The 15,402-nt window shown below is 45.4% G+C and overlaps 1 long non-coding RNA gene across 1 annotated transcript in view; it reads right to left on the reverse strand.

The window, feature by feature from the left end:
• LOC142818637 (uncharacterized) overlaps positions 1-14,808 on the reverse strand; it is a 30,312-nt gene extending 15,504 nt beyond the window's left edge. Inside the window, exon 1 of the long non-coding RNA XR_012896204.2 lies at positions 14,710-14,808. This is a non-coding gene — a long non-coding RNA (uncharacterized LOC142818637). The remainder of the gene's footprint in view (positions 1-14,709) is intronic.
• Between the last annotated feature and the right edge of the window lie 594 nt (positions 14,809-15,402).

Raw genomic sequence — 15,402 nt, forward strand, 5'->3', positions numbered from 1 at the left:
GCATGCAGCCCTTTTATCTGGAAAGGATCTAGAAATACTGTAATGTTCAGTGTAGAGTGCACCCCCACTAACAGATGGTGCTGTATCTTTATGCTAGTGTTAAGCTGTTTTATGTGTTATAATTTAGGAATCATTTAAAAAAAGGGTAGAGAATAAGACAGAGATTATCTTATTGCCTCTGTATAAATCCATGGTACGCCCACATCTTGAATACTGCATGCAGATGTGGTTGCCTCATCTCCAGAAAGATATCTAGTTGTCCTCTCTAAGAGCTGGAAGGGACCTTCAGAGGTCATTGAGTCCAGTCCCCTGCCCTCATGGCAGGACTAAGTACCACCCTGAATAGATTTTTGCCCCAGATCCCTAAATGGCCCCCTAAAGAATTGAACTCACAACCTGGGGTTTAGCAAGTCAATGCTAAAAACCACTGAGCTATCCCTCCCCTTCAGTGGGCACAGCCAGGGGTGGGATGCATGTCCCCCAGCTGGGGCAGGCCCAGGTTTGTCTGCTCCCTGCATCCCCAGGGAAGGGACGGAGAAAACTGAGCGCTTTCCTCTTGCTCCCTGAGGAGGGGAACAGCCAGCAGTGTTCCCAGACGAGTCGTGAGAGGGAGGTTCAGATTTACCCCTCCACACACATGCTCCCTAAAGGCTTGGCACTGGGCCAGGCTACAGGGAGACCATGCCCCTACCCTGCCCGGTGATTCCCACTCTTTTCTATATAGTTTTCTGAGAAGCAATCCCATTCCAGGCACATCCCACTGTCCTGGCCCAACCAAACCCTGACCTTGCTCTAAAATTATGATCAGGGGAAGCTGTGTGCCAAATGTGATGGCCCTTGCTCTTACCATTTAGGAGAAGTTCTTGGACAGACAGACACACAGCTACACTGACAGACAGACTCTCCCAAACAGCTGTGTCTACACTGGCGCGATCTCGCGCAAAAGCGGCCACGCTTGCGCAAAAACTTGCTGCCTGTCTACACTGGCCGGGTGTTCTTGCGCAAGTAAACTGACAATCTAATGTATAAAATCAGGACTTCTTGCGTGAGAACTTTGATGCTCCCATTCAGGAAGAAGCCCTCTTGTGCAAGAGCTCTTCCAGAAGAGGCCAGTGTAGACAGGCAACATGAATTTCTTGCACAAGAAAGCCCTATGGTTAAAATGGCCATCAGAGCTTTCTTGCGCAAGAGGGCATCTACACTGGCATGGATGCTCTTGCGCAAAAGCACCTCTCTTGTGCAAAAGCACATGGCAGTTTAGACGCTCTCTTTTGGAAGAGTTTTTGCAGAAGAACTCTTCCGCAAAAGGAGTTTTTGCGTGAGAACGCACCAGTGTAGATGTAGCCATAGTAGATTTCGCGACTGCCCTCAGACAATCCACCACTTACAATCACAGCCCCTGAAGAAACAAAAATGCCTCACTGGGGGTTTCCAGAATGTTCTTCCTAATCTTTGTGGAATTTTATTTCATACAAATACTACAACTGCCGAATCCACTATCAAAACTTGGCTCTGCTGAATTGATAAGAGTTATCCTATTACAGTTTTGGCTGAGGATTTGAAGTATGAACTAGGCAGTGTGTTGACATAGAGCAAAGAGCAGAGTAAATGCCCTGGGGCAGGAACAATGGAGATGCCAGGAAGGCTACAACAAGATGGAAGAGACAGAGCAATGGGGTTGGGAGGGTGAGGTAATTGTTAGATGTAGCTCACTGCACAGAGAAAGCCATTGCAAAGCACAAGAACTTTTATTGGATCAAGGCACAAGAGACCTGTGCTACGTATTTCCACATGCTAGCTAGAGGGTGCGGGGGATGGGGAGGGGAATAGATCAGTATTCACATCACTTTTGTCAGTACCTGGCCCAGGCCAGGGAAGTTAATGATCCAACCAACTGACCTCATTTGGTGATGAATGCACTTTGCACATATGCGGAGAAGAAGTGCTAGTGATTGGCACTGTATCTATTAACTCTTAACCCATGCACACACCTGCAGCAATGTTGGTAACGCTGAAATAAAATTAACGCCCGACATGTCAGCTCCCTGTGGGCTTAGCCAACGCCAGAGAGAAGGCAGTGATGTGTGAGCCGCGGGCATGAGCCTGAGTTAAAAGAGAGCTTCAAAAGATAAGGTGGCTGAAGCAAAACAATTGGGCTGTGTCTAGACTGGCCAGTTTTTCCGGAAAATCAGCCGCTTTTCCGGAAAAACTTGCCAGCTGTCTACACTGGCCGCTGGAATTTCCGCAAAAGCACTGACTTCCTACTGTAAGAAATCAGTGCTTTTTGCGGAAATACTATTCTGCTCCCGATCGGGCAAAAGTCCCTTTTGCGCAAAGCTTTTGTGCAAAAGGGCCAGTGTAGACAGCTCAGATATGTTTTCCACAAAAAAGCCCCAATCGCGAAAGTGGCGATTAGGGCTTTTTTGCAGAAAAGCGTGTCTAGATTGGCACGGACACTTTTCGGCAAAAAGTGCTTTTGTGGAAAAGCGTCCGTGCCAATCTAGACGCTCTGTTCCGAAAATGCTTTTAACGGAAAACTTTTCCGTTAAAAGCATTTGCGGAAAATCATGCCAGTCTAGACGTAGCCTTGGTGGAGCAGTGCCACCTCCTCCAGACTGCACATGGGAGCCACAAAAGATGAGACCGAGGCTTGTTGGTATTGGTCAAGACCCTGTATCATAGAGGGGGGCCAAAATATCACAGAATTCTACGGTGGGAAGAGACCTCAGCAGGTCTTCGAGTCTAACTCCCAGCTCAAAGCAGGACCAATCCCAACTCAATTATCCCAGCCAGGGCTTTGTCAAGCTGGGAGTTAAAAACCTCTAGGGATGAAGATCCACCCCCTCCCTAGGGAACCCATCCCAGCGCTTCTCCACCATCCTAGGGAAATAGTTTTTCCTAATATCCAACCTAGACCTCCCCCACTGTAACTTGAGACCATTGCTCCTCGTTCTGCCATCTGCTACCACTGAGAACAGCCTCTCTCCGCAAAAGAGAGTTGAGGAGTGCCCTTCAGGGAGTTAAAGGCTGCTATCAAATCCCCCCTCACTCTTCTCTCCTATAGCCTGAATAAGCCCCAATCCCTCAGCCTCTCCTCATAAGTCATGTGTGCCAGCCCCCTCATCATTTTTGTTGCTCTCCGCTGGACTTTCTCCAATGCAGTCACATCCTTTCCTATCTTTATCAGGATCCTCATCCTGCTCCTTTGGAGACAGAAATCCCAAACCCACTTCATGGTACAAGGTAGAGTTAATAGCTTGCTATCATTCACAGGCTGGTCAAGGTCTGACTCGCCACTGCACTGGCTTCCCTCATGTTGTGTAGAAAACCTGGGATTGCATTAAACCTTTCAGCTGCTGCGCCTGTGAACTGCTCTTTGAGGAGAGACTGAAAAGCACAGCCGGAGCCCCTTATGGTGAATTGCCACCCACCCAGAAATAGAATAAAGGCCCCCTTTTGTCACCCTGCACTCCTGCTGTGGTCTCCAAGCGCAGCCCTGAGACACTGAACCCCCTGTGGAAATAATTTGATAATGAACAGGTCTCCCTAGCTGTACCGGTGAATTCCATGCTCAGGCTGCCTTCTGACTTGCAAACTTGACAAGGCATTGCCCCTTTGTACACAGTTGCAGAATTACATTGGGTTTATGTGTTCCCATAGCACTCTGGAGATTTACCCTTATGACTATTCCCCATTTCCCCCATTCTTCCACCTGCTGAGGAATGCTGGAGGGACAGCCTACCCCTCTACCAGGTGCATATGAAGCAGGAATCACAGAAAAAGAAATCTTGGCTTCTTTTAAGCACAGAAAACCCTCTGACTTAAACAGGACTTCAGGGAGGAAAACACTGCATCTGAGGAAAGCCACTACCCCTCCCCCTAACCTTTTGAACCTTTCTTTTAAAAGGTAGGTAGAGAAGGCTTGAATCCCAATTTATATAGAAAGGCAGCACTCCACCCAGAGCACACCTGAGCTGGCTTCTTTGTGATGAGTATATATATATATATATATAAGGGCACCTCTAAAGGTTTCTTTATGTGAGGTTCCCAGAATAGATACGTTGTAATGGGGGGTAGTAGCAACAGCAAAATGGGATGGTGTGTAATATAGGAAGGGAAGAAGTGAGGAGAAATTATACACAGCGAACAAAAATGATTAAGGGGTTAGAACAACTGCCCTATGAAGAGAACTTAAAAAGACTGGTATTTTCAGCTTAGAAAAGAGGAGACTAAGTGGGGCAGGGATATGATAGAGGTCTATAAAATCATGCCTTGTGTGAGGAAAATGAATAAGGAAAAGTTATTTACTTTCTTCCCATAATAGGTAGCAGGTTTAAAACAAAAAAAGAGGTTTTGCTTCATGCAGCACACAATCAACCTGTGGAACTCCTTGACAGAGGATGTTGTAAAGGCCAAGACTTTAAAAGGATTAAAAAATGATCTAGAAAAATACATGGATAGATCCATCAATGGCTATTAGCCAGGAATGGTGTTCCTTATCTCTATTTGTCAGAGGCTGGGAATGGGTGAAGGGGGATGGATCACTTGCTAATTGTTCTGTTCTGTTCTTTATCTCTGGGGCACCTGGTGTTAACCACTGCTAGACGGCAGGATCTTGAACTAGATGGACCTTTGGTCTGACCGTTCTTATGTTCTTTTTACAACCTGTGTGTTAAAACAGAATTCAATATCAAGCCTTTTTCTGTGTGATGCTTTCAAGATTTAGCTCACCAGCCTCATGAACTCACACATGAGCTGCTGGGTATCTTCCCCAGGCATGGGTTTGGGTTCTATAACCTACCATGGCAGCAAGGAGAGCTAGTACTGATCACCACAACTCTCTGGCTCTGGTTTTCAACTTCCTGCCTGCCTCAGTGCAAAAAAAGTGCTAAATCCTTCCCTGTTTAGTGTATGACTCACTTTGAAATACTCTCACAGAAGGGACTCGAAAGAATTGTAATTCTAACTCTAATAAACATGGGCACTAGAGGGGACAGAATTGTTGTAACTCAGGCCTGTGATGTCTGATGAACCATGTGTGAGCCAAACCACCGTGTAGTGATCCAGAACTTGAACAATGGCACAGAAGCTAAATACTGTGGAGTCTGGCGTCTTTTGAGCACTCTTGTTTCTCACTGTCCCCCACTTTTCCTGTCCTGCTACCACATCCTTAGCACCTCTCTGGGTTTTTCAGTGACAAGGCCTCTGCTGGCCCTGTTGGGTGTAGGATTGGTGCTGCCCAAATCTGAATTACTGCCATCTATTTCAAAGTAACTCTTTCTGATCTGCTTAACAGTGGTGACTGGCCTACTTTCACCAGCGAAGCCAAGTAGTTAATGAATATAAAGTGTTAAGAGCCTGGTGACACACAACAGGTAGGATTCCCTTGTAACAGGTGAGCCAACTGTTGTGTATTGGGGTTGTAGATCTAGATCCTGTTATAGTAACTGAGTTAGGTCACTAGGGGGCAGCCCAGCTGGTATGGGCTGGTTCTAGTTAGTTCTTTTATGGAATAAATGGACACTTGCAACTGCTCAAAGCTCTCTGTTTCCTGTGATTTCTTTCTAAACTTTGGCACTCCAAATGATTTCATACCAACCAGGGCACAGAAGTTAATTGACTCGCCCAGGTTACCTACCCAGAGGGAATTGTCAAAACCACCGGGGAATAGGACGCAAGAGTCGTGACTCCCGGTCCCTTGCTCAAGCCGTTGGACATGATTCCCTCACAGAGCCATGTCTCCTTCCCTCACGATCCCTTGATCAAGTCACTAGGCCAGGGGTGGGGAACCTAAGGCCTGGGGGCCAGATGAGGCCCCTGGCTTGCCTGGATCTGGCCCTCTGAGGCTTGGGGCTTCCTCCCAGCATTGGAGAGCCAACGCTGGTGCTCCAGTTCCCCCACTACCCTCTGCCATCGGGACTAGAGCACACAAAATCTACCACCCTGGGACTGCCTAAGCTCTGGTGTGTGAGGGGAATGTGGGGAGTGTCTTTCTTCCTCAGTCGGGGGCTGCATCAGTGAGGGGTTTTTTTTTGTTTTGGTTTTGTTTGTGTGGGGGCCCTTATTTCTCTGTGGCTCAGCAGCCCCCAACCCAAAAAAGTTTCCCCACTAGGCCATGCTCTGCTTAGCTTTCCGGCTTTATTTCAGCCTGCGGTAACAAAGCATCACTGAGCGTCAGATGTAAGAAATTCTGGGTATTGATTCCAGGAGCCGGGGTGCTGAGCTTAGCAACTGATGGGAAATGGATGTGGGTCAGCCTCGTGAGTCAGTCGTGGGTCAGCCTCGGGCCCGATGATTCAAAGGGGCCTAGGGCTCCCCACTGCTACTGTGGCAGCTGCCACTCCGGGCCCTTTAAATTGCCCCTGGAGCACCGTGCTGTGTGCTCTGGGCAGCTTTGAGGGCTGGGGAAGGGGGAGGGAATGTTCCGCATTCTGAGCAGCACCACGGGCTGGCTACTCCCAGTCCCACCCCCTCCAGAATCACAGAGCTGCTCTCCTCGGGGCCTGCACAGGCCGTATGCACCCCTGATAGACCATATCCATAGTCTGCTTTATTCTACAGCCTTCTACCATGTTCCTCTGAAGCAGGGTGACCAGATGTCCTGATTTTTTGGGGATAGTCCTGATCTTCAGGGATTTTTCTTACACAAGTGCCTACTACCACCCACTCCCGGTCCCAATTTTTCCACACTTGCTATGTGGTCGCTCCACTCTGAACCTTGTCTTTGTCTCTTGATATTCCCCCTCTATAGAACCAGATCAGGACCTGACAGTGCATGTGGCTCTCCCCGGGCAGGCTTGCCACGCTGTGCTACTTTAGGCAGTTCACATGCAGCAGAAGCAGAATCCTGCAGGTACCGGTTTATTCATAAGCCTTCCCGGTGCATGGCACGGCCCTCTAGTGGCTGGAGGCAATGGTAGCACCTCGCCCTCTCCCGTGTCAGCGAGACTGCCCTGCAGATGCCAGGATGCTTCAAATCTCCTGCAAAAGGGCAGGCTGCCAGCAGAATGGCCAATTGTACGGAATACTGAGACAGTGTTCGGGTCCGGCTGTACAAAGCAAGCCCTGCTAGGGAACTGAGCGGAGCCAGTCATCCCCTCGGGGCACAGTTGTGCAAAGGGGAGCAGCTGATTGCTCAAGAGTGCAACTCTTCCTTCTCTGGGGCTGCACCAGTTGGGAATTGGATTCACCAGCTTTGACTCACAGTGGAGTCTCTCTTTGAGGTTGCAGCTTTTGCAGGGTCAGTCTCTTTGTAGGTCACCTAGGTTTCCTCCTGACCCTCCACGGACTCCCCAATGGAGCAGGCTGGGAAATATCTCCCAGGAGGCACTCAGAATCAGGTGACTTTGTGATGTGCCACATTTTGAGAAGAGTCCATCACAATGCATCATTGGAGAGGTAGTCCTTCCAAGGCACATGGCCTATAGGGAGTAATGGTACACTAAGCACCCAAACAACAACTCCCAAGGGCCCCTCCCTCCCCCAGCATTTTAGGCATATGCAATTTAATGTCAAACAATCTTGAAATAAACTGAAATGAAATAACAATCTTAAATGAGCCAAAAAGATTCATAGACTCTCTATGGATAGTAACTCCATGCTCCAATAAGAATATAGCAGTAGGGATATATTATCAACCACCTGATCAGGACAGTGATGGTGACTATGAAATACTAAAGGGAGATTAGACAAGCTAGCAAAATAAAATACTCAATAATAGTGGGGGATTTCAACTATCCCCATATTGACTGGGTGCACGTCACCTGAAAACAGGATTCAGAGATAAAAATGTCTTGATACTTTAAATGAGTGCTTCTTGGAGCAGCTGGTTCTGGATCGCACAAGGGGAAAGGCTATTCTTGATTTAGTCCTAAGTGGAACGCAGGATCTGGTTCAAGAGGTCAATATAACTGGACTGCTTGGAAATAGTGACCATAATGTAATAAAATGTAACATCCCCGTGGTGGGAAAAACACCTCAGCAGCCTGACACCGTAGCATTTAATTTCAGAAAGGGAAACTACACAAAAATGAGGAAGTTAATTAAACAAATTAAAAGGAACAGTGATAAAAGTAAAATCTCTGTAAGTTGCATGGAAACTTTTCAAAGACACCATAATAAAGTCCCAACTTAAATGTATACCCCAAATTTAAAAAAAAACACAGTAAGAGAACCAAAAATGTTCCACTGTGGCTTAACAACCCAGTAAAAGAAGCAGTGACAGATAAAAAGACATCTTTTAAAAAGTGGAAGTCAAATCCTACTGAGGAAAATAGAAAGGAGCATAAACTTTGTCGAATTAAGTGTAAAAATATAATAAGAAAAACCAAAAAGGAGTTTGAAGAACAACTAGCTAAAACTCAAAAAGTAATAGCAAAATGTTTATGTACATCAGAAGCAGGAAGCTGGCTAAACAACCAGTGAGACTGTTAGATGATCAAGATGCTAAAGGAGCACTCAAAGATGATAAAGTCATTGTGGAGAAGCTAAATGAATTCTTTGCTTCAGTCTTCAAGGCTGAGAATATTGGGGAGATTCCCAAACCTGAGCCATTCTTTTTAGGTGACAAATCTGAGGAATTGTCCCAGATCGAGGTGTCATTAGAGGAAGTTTTGGAACAAATTGAAAAACTCAATGGTAACAAGTCACCGGGACCAGATGTCATGCACCCAAGAGTTCTGAAAACTCAAATGTGAAATTACGGAACTAACTGGTTTGTAATCTATCCTTTAAATCAGATTCCGTACTTAATGACTGAAGGTAGCTAATGTGACACCAATATTTAAAAAGGGCTCTAGAGGTGATCCTGGCAATTACAAACTGATAAGTCTGATGTCAGTACCAGGCAAATTAGTTGAAACTATAGTAAAGAATAAAATTCAGACATTATGGGCTCATCTAGACTATGCTGAAGTTTCGAAAGAAAACATGCAAATTCTGCGGGAATTTGCATATCTTCTTCCGATCACACTATCGAAAGCAGAGTTTTCGAAAGTGAAAGTAGTCAGGTCATGGCTTTTTCGGCAACCCCCCTGCTTTTTCGAAAAGCCATGCAAACCTCTGCTTTCGAAAGTGAGATCAGAAGATGATATGCAAATTCAACAGGAATTTGCATATCCTATTTCAAAACTTCAGCGTAATCTAGACATAGATGAACATAATTTGTTGGGGGAAAGTCATTATGGTTTCTGTAAAGGGAAATCATGCCTTATTAGTCTGCTAGCATTCTTTGAGGGGGTCAACAAACATGTGGACAAGGGAGATCCAGTAGATATAATCTACTCAGATTTCCAGGAAGCCTTTGTAAAGGTCCCTCAGCAAAGACTCTTAAGTAAAGTAAGTTGTCATGAGATAAGAGGGAATGTCCTTTCATGGATTGACAACTGGTTAAAAGACAGGAAACAAAGAGTAGGAATAAATGGTATGCTTTCTGAACAGAGAGAGGTAACTAGTGGGGTCTCCCAAGGGTCAGTCCTAGGACCAATCCTATTCAACTTATTTATAAATGATCTAGAGAAAGGGGTAAACAGTGAGGTAGCAAAATTTTCAGATGATACCAAACTGCTCAAGATAGTTAAGATCAAAGCAGACTGTGAAGAGCTTCAAAAAGATCTCACCAAACTAAGCAACACAATGGCAAATAAAATTTAATGTTGATAAATGTAAAGTAGTGCACGTTGGGGGAAAAAAAATCCCAACTACGCATACAATGTGATGGGGACTAATTTGGCTACAACTACTCAGAGAGATCTTGGGAGTCATTGTGGATAGTTCTCTGAAAACATCCACTCAGTGTGCAGTAGCAGGCAAAAAAGCAAACAGAATGTTAGGAAGCATCAAAAAAAGGAATAGAGAATAAGACAGAATATCTTATTGCCTTTCTATAAAACCATAGTACCCTCATCTTGAATACTGAGTACAGATGTGGTCACCTCAAAAAAGATACATTAGCGTTGGAACAGGTTCAGAAAAGGGCAACAAAGATTGATGAGGGGTTTGGAACGTGTCCCATATGAAGAGAGATTAAAAAGACTTGGACTTTTCATCTTAGAAAAGAGGAGAGTAAGGGGGGATATGATAGAAGTCTGATGTGGAAAAAGTGAATGAGGAAACGTTATTTACTTATTCCCATAATATAAGAACTAGGGGTCACCAAATGAAATGAATAGGCAACAGGTTTAAAACAAGCAAAGAAGTTTTTCTTCACTCAACACACACAGTCAACTTGTGGAACTCCTTGCCAGAGGATGTGGTGAAGGCTAGGACTTTAACAGGATTCACAAAAGAGCTAGCTAGATTCATGGAGGTTAGGTTCATCAATGGCTATTAGCCAGGATGAGTAGGAATAGTGTCCCTAGCCTCTGTTTGTCTGGAAATGGATGACAGGAGAGGGATCACGTGATGATTACCTGTTGTATTCCCTCCCTCTGGGCATTGGCCACTGTTGGCAGACAGCATCCTGGGCTAGATGGACCATTGGTCTGACCCAGTATGGCCGTTCTTATGCTCTTATGAAATATTCTGATTTTGGGTCTTCCTTTAATGTGATATGTGCCAGCAATGCCCTTCTGCCATGGATATTGGCCAAACGGGACAGTCTCTATGATAAAGGATTAATGGACACAAAACAGATATTAGGAATGGTAACACACAGAATCCTATTATAACATGAGCTTTCCTTACTTTCAACCCCCTATTGACATCAAAAGCTAAGCCTGGGATGCTTCCAGCCTGTTCACTTAGCCTCATTAGCACCGGGACTACAATTGACAGGTAATTTTTTCCTCTCTTTCCCTTCTTATTCTCAGGGTTCCCCCTTTTTTTCCCCCCACTCAAGATCATCTTATCTGAAAAAGTGGGTTTTGCCCATGAAAGCCCATGCAACTAATTAAATGTATAGCATGAGCTTTTGTGGGCAAAACCCACTTTATGGATACATCATTTTGCATTTTCTGGCCCATTCATTCTGTGAGAAAATTCCCAACGGTCCTGTCAGGGAAGTCATGGAGCCTTCCCTGCTTGCATCAAAAAAATAAAATAAAATAATGTGTAAGAACAAGAGACACTTTGCTCACACAATATCAGTATCACGGTGATATGACACCATTGTGTATTCTGAACTTAAATATTTGCTCCTCTTGACTACAGATAACTTCCTATGGAAAAAATCAATAAGCTGCCTAAGTGTAATGCTAAAATATCGATGTTAGCACATACATACCATGAGCCCTTCCACCTTTCAAAGTTAGTTTGCCAAAATTTGTCAGCCGTTTCGATACCTGTTAAACATTTATGAGTCATCCATCCTCAGGGGTTTTCTTGTGTGTTTAGTTGTTATTTTTAATGCATGAAAGAAAGGGGAAGAAGGGAAGGGCACACTTCAGAGTTGGCCGCGGTTTAAGATTATTTATTTACTAGGTGTAATATTGCAATGAGAGTTTCAAAGGCATTTTGTGTTACGGTCATAAAAGGCCATGTGGAGCCAGGGGGTTATTCTGAATTCAGATGGTCTAATCCAATCCTCATTTATGCTCATGGGACGTTCCCAGTTGTCCCCCGTCCCCTATGGAGACTCCATTTCAGTGTGGTTGCAAATGAGCGGTATTTGGCCCACTGAGAATAAAGTTTGGGCGTATCGGAACACGGAAGTTGACCCAATGTGTAATTATGCTTCTGATCTGCTAGTTACCAGATCCCGGTGGCATAAAACTTCCATTCCGACAGGGAGCTGTGCACTAAACAGCCTGTTTAGCTGTTTATTGGCACTAAACAGCCTATCTGAAAGATATACAGCCAGCGTTTTCAGAGCATGGCCACTAATATATTGTCCTTCAGTTTCACTGTCTTGGCAATTAAATGGCTCAAAATAAGTGGTCAGTTTTTTAAAAATGCCATTTGATGCGGTGTGAGGTGTTGAATGCGAAGAGAACAAGTGGAAACCAATGAGAGTTTCAGGTGTTCAGTAATTCTGATAAGATCTTAAACCTCAGCCATTTGATGGACTATTTGAGATTCTAACAAAGGCGCATTATTAGCATGCTATTTTTCTTTCTCTTTGCCTTCATTGTCATTAGTTTTCTTCTGGCATCAATCTCTTCGCATTAACTCGTTTGACCCCAAAACAATATTTTGTGGCTTTTTTTTTTTTTGGTCCCCTGTAAAACTTTTTGGTGGAACAAAAATTCAGGTTTTTCTCGTGTGTGCTGTTTTCACTTTCTTGGCATCAATAAGGAAACTCTGCTTTATGACAGGTACACCCTGATGCCACTGATATGGATAAGGAAACCCGGCAACGGATAAAGCTAATGGGTTGTGATTAGCTGCATCGAATAGGGCTTAATGATTGTAGTATGAACCTATTTGCTTACACGGATTTAAAGTAGCAGATAAAATATGTAAGTGTTAAAACAAACAGAAACCACTTATATATCTGGGGGTAAAATCCAGCTAAAAGGGTACATTACAGACTTTGGACTGTGCATGCTATATAGAAATTAGTCTCCATTCTCTCCCTTGACCTTTCTCCTGGTTGCATAGGGAAAGTTTGAAAAGCACTTCATCAAAAGCCATAGCGCTAAGTCCTGGACCCTTTGCCCAGAGCAGATGCATTGCACACAGAGGCTTGTCATGGAGATTTGGGGAAAGAAAACCCACCTGTTTAGATCTGCAGTGACTATGACAGTCTCAGCACAACGAGGAGTCCTGTGGCACCTTAAAGACTAAGGGTACATCTACATAGCAGCATTATTTCATAGTTGATCAGCTGTTTGTCGGCTCAGCGCGCTAGTCTGGACACTCCGCGGTCGACATCAAAGCCCTTTGTCGACCGCCCCGGTAAACCTCATCCCACGAGGAATAACGGGGTGGTCGACAAAGGGCTTTGATGTCAACAGCAGAGTGTCCAGACTAGCGCGCTGAGCCGACAAACAGCTGATCAGCTGTTTGTCGGCTCAGCGCAGCAGCCATTTGAATGAAGCGGCGATTATTTAAATCACCACTTCATTTCCCTTTGCCTACAATCCTAATCTACATGGGTCCATCGATGGAGCCATGTAGTCTAGACACAGCCTTAGGCTATGTCTAGACTGCAAGCCTCTTTCGAAAGAGAGCATCTAGACAGCACGCGGAACTTTCGAAAAAGCAAGCCGCTTTTTCGAAAGAAAGCAGCAAGTGAGTCTGGGTGCTTTCTTTCTAAAAAGCCCTGTTTGCTTTCAAGAACGCCTTTTTTCGAAAGAGCACTTTCGAAAAAAGGCGTTCTTCCTCGTGGAATTAGGTTTACCGCCGTCGAAAGAAAAGCCGCGTTCTTTTGATTTAATTTCGAAAGAACGCAGCTGTAGTCTAGACGCAGGTGAAGTTTTTTCGAAAAAGGCTACTTTTTTCGAAAAAACCCCTGAGTCTGGACACAGCCTTAGAGACTAACACAAAATGGAGATTGTATCATGAGCTTTCATGGGCACCACCCACTTCATGCCCACAAAAACTCATGATACCATTTTTTGTTAGTCTCTAAAGTGCTGCAAGACTGTTTGTTGTTTTTAAAGTTTTTCCAGTTACACACTAACATGGCAACCCCTCTGAAACGAATTTGATTGTGTTAAATTTGTAAATGAATCACAGCTCTGCTGTGTCTCTTTGTAGTCTGGTTTGGAGGGTTGGGTTTTTGGTAGAAGGATGGCTACTTTTACCTCCATTCCTGAGTATCTGGGGAGGTAGAAGTGTTCTGCTGGGTTTTGTTACCTTTCTTCATGCCTGATTTGTGTCCATTTATCCTTTCGGTGCAGAGACTCTCCAGTTCGGCCAATATCCGTGGCAGAGGGCCATTGTTGGGACTTGATGGCATAGAGCACGCTAGATGTGCCGGTGGATGAGCCGCTGAGGGTGTGGCCGATGTGGTTGGGTCCTGTGCTGGTGTTGCTTGTGTAAATGTGTGGACAGAGTTGGCAGTGGGGTGTGTGGCAGGGGTAGGTTCCTGGGTTAGTGTGTCTGTGGTGTGGTGTGTGGCTGCTGGTGAGTATTTGCTTCAGATTGGGGGGCTGCCCCCTGATCAAACTGTATTGCCTTCTCCCAGGGGTAGGCTGGAGTGAGCTGGACAGGAGAAGTGGGCCCCTCTAGGGTGGCTGGCTCCTTGCTTCGTCCCTCTCTGTGCCCACCCCCTCTCGCTTTTCCATGGTCGCCTTGGCTCTCGATGCTAAGATCCAGGGAAAGGCTTAAAAAAATATGACCCCGCTGCTGCCAAGCGACCTGATTGGGTCCCCATTAAATCTCCTCAAATGCCTATCACTGGCGTCCTCAATCTTTGTCTAGGGCCTGATTCTGCGAGGCTCTGAACACTTCCAGCCAGGCAGCACGTGCCTGACAGGATCATGCCCCTCCTCCCATCTCCCCCGTTCCCCCAGATCAAAAAAGGCAGGAATGTTGTGCGGATGGACACCACAGTTCATCGGCGTCTCCTCCCACCGCTCCGACAAGAGGGCCGGTTCCTTTGCCATGGAGCAAAGAACCACGCAGTCAGGTGGCTTTATACCCTCCCAAGGAAACAAAGGGCCACGTTGACAGACCCTGCTGTTCTGAGTGACTTTTGCACCTTGCTTCCATGGCAGATCCAAGGTCCCATCTGTTTGCCCTGGCATCTCAGAAAGGGCATGCCGGGCTGCAGGGAGAGGGAAATACCCTCCTGGGTTTGTTTTGCCCCACAGCGATTTCACTCACCTCTCCCCAGGTTACCTGACGAGCCAATGCTCTCGGTTTCTTTTCTCCCCCTTCTTCAAAAAATCCGTGCAGGTTTTATAGACGCCAGCTGCTGTGTGAGCACTGTTCCAAAGAAGTCGCAGACAAAGCCAGCAAGCTGGCAGACAATCCGGGCGCCGCGAGGATGGCTGTCATGCCCTGGGCACAGGGACATAATGGTGTTTGCAATTGCTTTGTTCCAGAAGAAATTGCATTAGGCTACTGTACAAAGATTTGCTTCCTCTGTGGGGCACAGATGGACAGGGCACCTGCACTAGGTTAGAGATGCTACTATTACTCAGCAAAGGCAAATCTCCCTTTGGCTCGAGTGGCATTTTAAGAGCTTCTAAAAGAGAAAACATAATTAACTGATTGCCACAATTATTTTCTGTTACCAAAGAAAGGGCCTCAAGCCAAGTAGCTGAACACCTTCTTGGGGTTAAACTCCTTGATTTAAACTCTTCTATTCAAACTCTTTTTTTATTCAAAACGATCTGGACAAACTGGAGAAATAGTCTGAGGTAAACAGGATGAAGTTTAAAAAATGCAAATGCAAAGTGTTCCACTTAGGAAGGAACAATCCGTTTTACACAAAGGCTACGACTAGACTGGCATGAATTTCCGAAAATGCTTTTAACGGAAAAGTTTTCCATTAAAAGAATTTTCAGAAAAGCA

The sequence above is a fragment of the Pelodiscus sinensis genome, chromosome 15 (assembly GCF_052426305.1).
Source record: "Pelodiscus sinensis isolate ZL-2025 chromosome 15, ASM5242630v1, whole genome shotgun sequence".
NCBI lineage: Eukaryota > Metazoa > Chordata > Testudines > Trionychidae > Pelodiscus > Pelodiscus sinensis.